The sequence below is a fragment of the Pomacea canaliculata genome, linkage group LG7, assembly GCF_003073045.1.
Source record: "Pomacea canaliculata isolate SZHN2017 linkage group LG7, ASM307304v1, whole genome shotgun sequence".
Classification (NCBI taxonomy): Eukaryota; Metazoa; Mollusca; class Gastropoda; order Architaenioglossa; family Ampullariidae; genus Pomacea; species Pomacea canaliculata.
The window spans coordinates 17,993,319-18,000,847 of record NC_037596.1 but is presented as its reverse complement, the minus strand read 5'-3'; the positions used below and the strand labels follow the sequence as shown (position 1 = coordinate 18,000,847).

Here is a 7,529-nt window from a genome sequence, read left to right as displayed (position 1 = left end):
CAGCGGATACACTAGAGTATTATTAGTATAATTAAACTGGTAATGTACAGGAAGTTTCTAGAGTACTGTTTACTCTATAAGACACTTAGGGTTTAGTCATACAAGCAAACACGCTGTCAATGCTCATCATTATTCTTACCTTTCTTGTACACTCTCTTATCATGATTACATTCGAAGGAGCAAACAGACAGAAATCACTATCATTATGCCATTAACTACTTTGTGCAAAATCATGTGAAAAAAGATAATTGTAACTACGATGCTTGTTACGGGTTACTGGAAAAGATAAAGTAGCAATCACATACTGTACAAAGCTTCGATGATAAAGATGAATGTTCACAATTACAAAGTTTGGTTCCTCATTATAAAATGTATTTTAGAGGAGGGGAAGAAAAAAACATTGATGTACCCAGAGAAAATTTCCAACGGCCAGTTCTGAGAACAAGGGTTACATACAGAAAGTGTTCCGTGACGAGATCCCTAACAGAAGTGGCGACAAGCCAATGATCCAAATCCACTACAATACCCAGCATCCATTTATAAATTAATATAACACAGGGTGTTACTACATAAATAACTAGTGAAACCTAAAACCAGTCTCAGCAACACAGGAAAAGCGATAAGACACCTGTGAACAAACACCTCCGTTGTGTGTTGTGTGTACTGTACTTGATTGTGTGACTGCTACATTGAAATTAAGAAATATGTTAGCATTTATTTCCTCTCTGATGAGGAGCTTATCAATTTTAGTCGACTATGTTTTTTTTCTATCTGTATTGTACAGACAACCCTGCAGGATCTTGGTCTAAGAAAGATATGGATAAGACAGAAAAGCATAAACATTCTAGGTAATTAGTTTAAGAAAAAAAGGAGATCTTTGGTTTCTACATCGTTGGTACTAACATTACTACTAGTAGTTATCATGAAATGCAGTTTTAAGAGTTTAAGAGAATAATGCAACTTTTGGTAACTCATTGCTTTCAGAAAATTAGCATTGTGTTAAAGTATATAAAACTACATGATATTTTAATTGATATTTACCACGAAGCAAATAATTCTGTATTATATACTAAGGATTTCAAGAGAATAACTTTTAAATATATTTTTCTTTTCTTTTTTTTTCTCTCCCCCCCCCAACCTCCATCTCCTGGAAGCCTTTGATTTGACAAGATTTTTTAAAATTGACAGCAAGAATTCAGCTGTTAGATTTAGGCATAAGTATCAACGTTGTAGAAGTTGTAAAAGATATACAATAGCGACATCTGTGAAATGCATGTACGCTGTTGCCCCTCACCGACATCAATGGATATCTACGGACAGCACAAGAGCGCACGCACATACAAGCACACAGTACAGCCCCTACAAACTCGGATGCAGGTCTCGTGTCATAGGTTGAAGCCAGTATATCTCATTATGTCTACATGTTTTGATAATAGTGAGATACCCAAGGATAGTCTGCATTTATTATTTTCAAAAATGTCAAATATTTTGATATAACTGGGTTGACAAAGGAAATGATACCAACTATATTAACTATTAATAGTTATAAGAAGTCAATAAAATAGTCAATAAGGTTAACATTGTTTAATTAGAAGTCACTTCAATAGTCTCTAAACATGGACTAAACAGAAATCCCATGCTTAATAAAAATGAACAGAGCATATAATAATTAATAGCCATTTATTATTTCCTAGATGGATAGATAGGGCCTATCCAATGTGAACGATTGTAACAAACAGTTCCAATTACAAATACATTATATTAAAAGTCGTTTAACTGGTTGCTTAGCAACTAATAAAAAGAAATCACATTTGAAACAAGAATTAACAGGTCCTAAAATTATTAATTGTATTTACCACGTGTCTTCCCCGTGGCGTCCTTTCTTTCAGTACGCAGAGGCTTTGGTCCTGCCGTGGGTTTCCATGTACCTCTCTCGTCCCTCTAGCGTTGTCTCAACTGCAGCACCTCACAAGAACCGACGCTTATTCACCAGCTTCAGCTTCTACTGGTTTTATTCAACAGCTGCCTGATGATGAAAAAACATACACTCTGCTGTAGAGCGTGTCTTCGCGCCATTGGAGTCATTTGTGTTGAAGGCAGCGTTGTAAGGAAGGACCTGAACAGCTTTGAGTCGATCTAAGTACAACTTTACTCGACGAGAGCCCAATGCAAAAAGGAAAAAAAAAACAAACCAAACAAAAAAACAAACAAAAAAACAAACAAAAACAAAAAACAAAAACAAAAAACAAAAAACAAAAACAAAACAAAACACAAAAAAAAAACCCGATGATCTGGTCGGGCATGATGCTACATTTTCATCTGCTCTCTCGTGATTGGTCAATCATCCCACAGACTCACCGATTGTTCCATTATCTAAGTACAGCCAATCCCTACATGGCAGGTAGTTGGTCATGTCGTCTTTCTTCTTCCCCTACACCACACCCCTCTTTACTGGTAACACGGTACATAACTTGATTGCCACATAGTCTGACTTCCTATCCGCCCCCTGACCGTGTGTCAATATGTCTCGCTCTCCATTATAACACAGGAGGGCGTTCTCTGAGAGTGACAGCTTGTCACGCCTAGTGTCCCGACATTACGATGTTGCTGTACATTATGTCCTCGCGACGTAAGTGGTCCTTTACTCATCGGAATGCGCCTCAAGCACTACTAATTATCACATGATAAAACTAATTTCAGGAATTGTTCAGGTATTATTAGAAAAAGGTTACTAAGTGCCAAGACACGCAAGGACAGAGGGAAGTTTGTGAGTTACACACCAGTTGTTTGTTGAAGCCAAAGAATCACCAGAGAAAATAGTCTTCGCTGCAGTCGACAAGAGGACGACAAGTGTGTGTTCAGAAGGTACTAACCCCCTGCGTTCTCCGTTGGGCCTAGTTCCACTGCAGACATGATGGAGATCCACTAAGTGTGATGGAATACAGGAAGACTACACAGATGATAGTGTGGTACATCTTGGAGTTGCCTAGTACTTGCTACCCAGAGACCTGCTGTGTAAGTACAAACAGTCTTAGAGAACGGACTACAGTGTTCCCTCGTTTATCGCGGGGGATAGGTGCTATGATCAGCCGCGATAAACGAATTTCCGCGAAATAGGGACATACATGCAATAATAATATATACATGTAAAACAATATCATGTGAGTGTAAAGTAATATATTAATCGTGGTATTAATACAGTACAATAACAAATTAGTGTAAAAAAATATAACTGTACTCAGAGAAACCCCAAAAACTGATGCTAACTGGCTGCGAGATGGGAGATAACAATCATGGCTCGTCGCTTACGCAGAGCAACGGATTTCTCGTACACAATTCTTTCTTTCTTTCTATCTACAAAATAACCATGGTATTTTAATAGAAATACAAATATAGCTACATTTTTCGTCTTTTTCCTGTTGAAGTATCTATGGTATTTTGTAGAACGATAATTCCCAGCACGGAGGTATCGATAGATACTTCACTCAAAAAAAAAAACAAACAAAAAAACGCGAAGTAGTGAATCCGCGATAGATGAACCCCGAAGTAGCGAGGGAACACTGTAGACACATACAAAGGGAGATTACTCCCTATTGGAAATTAGCGAGTTTTGTGCAGAGTTGTTTCAAATATCTGGTAACCCTTTAACGGACCCAGATCCATTACCGGACGTTTAATAACTCGTCCGAGATATTTGAAATATGTTTGATTACTTGGTTTTTTGAAGAAACTAAGCTTTATATTTTGAACCAATTAAGGTCTACTAGCACAGAAAGATATAGGAGAGAGAATGACAATCGAGAAATAGTGGGGACTTATGGAGAGCTATATGGGTAGAGGTTCGAGTTTTTCAATACCACCTGATGTTATATAATTATATCACTCCGTTTGATCAAGTGAATGGTTATGTGTGTGGTAGATCACATACATCAAGGTGTGGGGTTAAAACTAATAGTAATAATATAAAAGAATAAGCAAACCAGGTACAAAAGAGACATTAGAACCTTAGAACCTTATCTAAATTAAATAAAAGACGCCTTAATTCCGTGAAGTGAAAGAGGCTGTCTATGTTTGTTCATCCCTCTGGTATTAACGATACCGTTAGTCATCTGGTTTTGCTGAGAAGATTAAAAAAGCTGCATTCATCGCTTATGCAAAATAAGTCAAACTTGCAGGTCCTCCCCAATTCATGGAAGAACATCCACAAGTCACAGCTAGTGCTGAACATGAACGTTGGACAGAGAGAGTCAAGGCTCACACCACAGAAATCGAGAAATATCTGGTGATGCCCTTGTCATTAGGAGGCAATAAGAATATAGATGTGAACTGCAGTCTGCTGCCTTTAACTCTTAAACAAAATGTACTTTAAGCAGCAGTCCTTTGCTGTGATTTTTATGCTTTCGGTATGTGTGTGTGTGTGTGTGTGTGTGTGTGTGTGTGTGTGTGTGTGATGTTTATCACTCACCATCTCAATCTTTTATGTGCACAAACACACCCCCAGCACACACAGAACAAGCTGGCACATAACAATAACAATCTGGCGCATATATTGTTCCTATGTCTGTTCAAACCAGAAACAGCTGCTGTTCTAATTACTGGGTATTGATGGACGCTTGTAAAGTGAGGAAGTGTGACTCTTATTGAGCTTCCTTCACCAGATGAAGCTTGCTGCTAGGTAACATTATGCACATTTTATTATATTCTTTCGATCTGAATACAGATTCTTTTCTTTACTGTGAAGCGGCATATGTGCAGGTTCAGAGCAAGGCAATATTGATGAGGTTATTTAATCTAATGTTAATTATTTGCTGTGTTCATTTCCACACAAATTACTAGACTGACGTCAGGTGTCAATGTAATAAAAGTGGTGCTTTGGAGGAGTTGACCATGAGAATGACGACGACGATGATAATGATGACGATGACAACGACGATGACAATGATGAGGATGAAAAAAACTTCATATATTACGTTATAGTAAGTGCTTACTTGACAAGTTTTGAAAACAATAATCAAAGCCAAAATAAAAACAATATTAACATAAATATGTAGACATTGATACCCACTCCCTGAGTGACGTATGGAAACTGTTCGCTGTCATCAGTTTAAATCTCGTTTTTGTTTGATAACTGGCAGGAGACGTTATGCTGCAGGATCACATCCTAACAGAAATGACATCAATCACTAGGGACCTTGCCCTTGCCTTAAAAGCTGCTACTTGGCCTTCTAAGAAACACGGATATAGCAGGTCATGTGACACTGTGACCAACTCACCTGTGACTAGATCATCGTGTGAAGGACAACATTTTCTTTTGACATCCCAAAATACCTCTTTCAATGATTCTACAATTAATAGTGACAATTTAGTCAGTATTTGAAGTAAATTAAAACCTTTCTGCATAATGAAATGGATATTTTTTTCTTAATTTTTAAATGTTTGAAATCAATATTGCGCTTGCTTTTTAAGAAAAAAGAAAATATTTACAATCTGTAATACAATCTTACGGTTAAGAATGCCTTTGGTCTAGGACCTACGTAGTGCTGCAGCAGTAGTGCTTATATGTTAATGTCGATTACTCAACTGGCTTTGCAAAAATCAGGAAGTAGTTATGGTGCTTAAGACACTTGATCTGAAAGTGATATATCATCGTAAATGCAAACATGACAACTACGACGCAAAACCAGAGAAAGACAATTCCGCCACACCAAACGATGCACACACACTCACAAACACACACAAACACTTATAAAAAGTTTTCCATGCCCACACATCATCTCTCTCTCTCTCTCCCTCTCTAAAATAAAATGTCTCAAATGTATATTTTGAGAAAGAATGTACCATTTGAATGCCACTAAAGCCAAAACAATTATGAAAATAGAAGCTAGCGGTACCATGTTCTTTGAGGTCAGTAATTCTTTTATACTTACAGAATCTCTTTATTTTTTTACGACCAAAGCATTTAAAATGTTCTTTTCTTCACATCATTTCTTAAGCAGCTTTCTACTTAGTCAATCAGAATGGCACGACAAAGAATGGTGCTGGCTATCAAACAAAAGTTGGATTCAAGGCAGCAGCCTTACCCTTATACCTCTTTATGACCTTCAACGCACACGTGTGATGACTAATAGCTAGCAAGCTGATACCTCAGGCAGTTAATTAAAAAAATCCATCCAGAAAGATTTTGACAGCATCGACCGGTCGATGCGAACACTGCACGACTAGGTTTAGCTCCTAAAAATAGTCAATTCAAGCTTTGCCTATCATCAGTTCGACCACTAAATACATGAACTTTATGTAGTTTTCTTTATCGTCTTAGACTGACCTAAGTGTAAGAACAAATGTATTCTCTTCTTCTGTGAGAAAGAGAGCGTGCGTGTGTGCGTGTGTTACAACCGTCGTCACTGTGAAGGGGTCAGTCATCTTTCCGTTGTGGATCATCTGGCAGGTCGAGTCCTCGTACAGCTGTTGGATGATGGCAATGGTGGAAATCTGTAGTGTTGCATCAGTTTCCATATGTTTTCCCTGTCTACGGAGTCAAAGGCATTCTCAAAATACACAAAATATAGGTGTAGTGGCGACTGCCATTCGATGGACTGCTCAATAATGTTTCGTAGTGTAGCGGTTCGATCTGTGCATGATTTACCCTGCCGAAAGCCTGCCTGTTCTTGCCTCAGTCTCTTGTCTAGGGCATTCTTTAAAACTCTCTAAGATGATTCTGGTCAGCACCTTGCTAGAAATAAACAACAGCATAATCCCTTGCCAACTGCTGCACTGGGTTAGGTATGTTGCAACCTGCTGTTCCTATTTTCGAAGAATATACAACACGTAGCGTACTTTCAAAGTGTTTTAACGAGCTTTTTTTTCTAAAGACAAAAGATGGAAAACAGATTTGAATAGGTTTCTATAGTTGCAGGAATCTATGTCGGCTTAAAACTCTTCTATTTTGTTCGGCGTTTTGCGGCATCGGATATTCCCTGTCAGGTATGGGCAGACATAAAATTTGCTTGGTGGACAAAGATATAGAGAGCTTGAACAAATTTTACGTTGACTGTGCAAGTCTTTCACAAAACATTGAAATCATTAATTGATTTATAAATTGATTCATCAATCATGAACTTATCTTGACACATAATATTACCGCGGAGAGGGAAAAGCTTAGGCCTGTTTCAGCTGACGCCATGTTTACTTCGTCAGTAATTCAAAGTAACTTGACAGTGTCTCTATTAATTTCTTATACACATCATAATTGTTTTAAGTGCACATGATGGTTTTTTAGTCGAAAACAAATGCGTAAGGCATTCGAGGTCAAATGGCTGACAGGTAGGCAAATATATTTGAACGGGAAGAAAAGTTTTATTATTATTCTTATTTCTAAAGAAAATTTGAACTACATGGTCCACGATAACGGAGGTTTTGAAATAACTTTTTTTTTCTTTCTTTTTATTCAGGTCCCTATTGGTCTTGATTCATTTGTACAATTACCTTTCTTCCTATCTCACCATATTACCGTCATCACGTATACATTTTCA

At 37.6% G+C, this 7,529-nt stretch overlaps 1 protein-coding gene across 4 annotated transcripts in view; it reads left to right on the top strand.

The window, feature by feature from the left end:
* The first annotated feature begins 2,563 nt into the window (after nucleotides 1-2,563).
* The window catches only part of LOC112568295, a 50,733-nt gene continuing 45,767 nt past the window's right edge, over nucleotides 2,564-7,529 (top strand). For 2 of the 4 annotated variants that reach the window (XM_025245532.1, XM_025245531.1), the window contains exons 1-3: nucleotides 2,569-3,015; nucleotides 4,575-4,675; nucleotides 5,136-7,320. The gene's annotated coding sequence lies outside the window, so the exon portion shown is untranslated. Of the gene's footprint in view, nucleotides 3,016-4,574; nucleotides 4,676-5,135; nucleotides 7,321-7,529 lie in introns of all 4 variants that reach the window. The other 2 variants (XR_003100054.1, XM_025245534.1) reach the window with 2 other exon arrangements.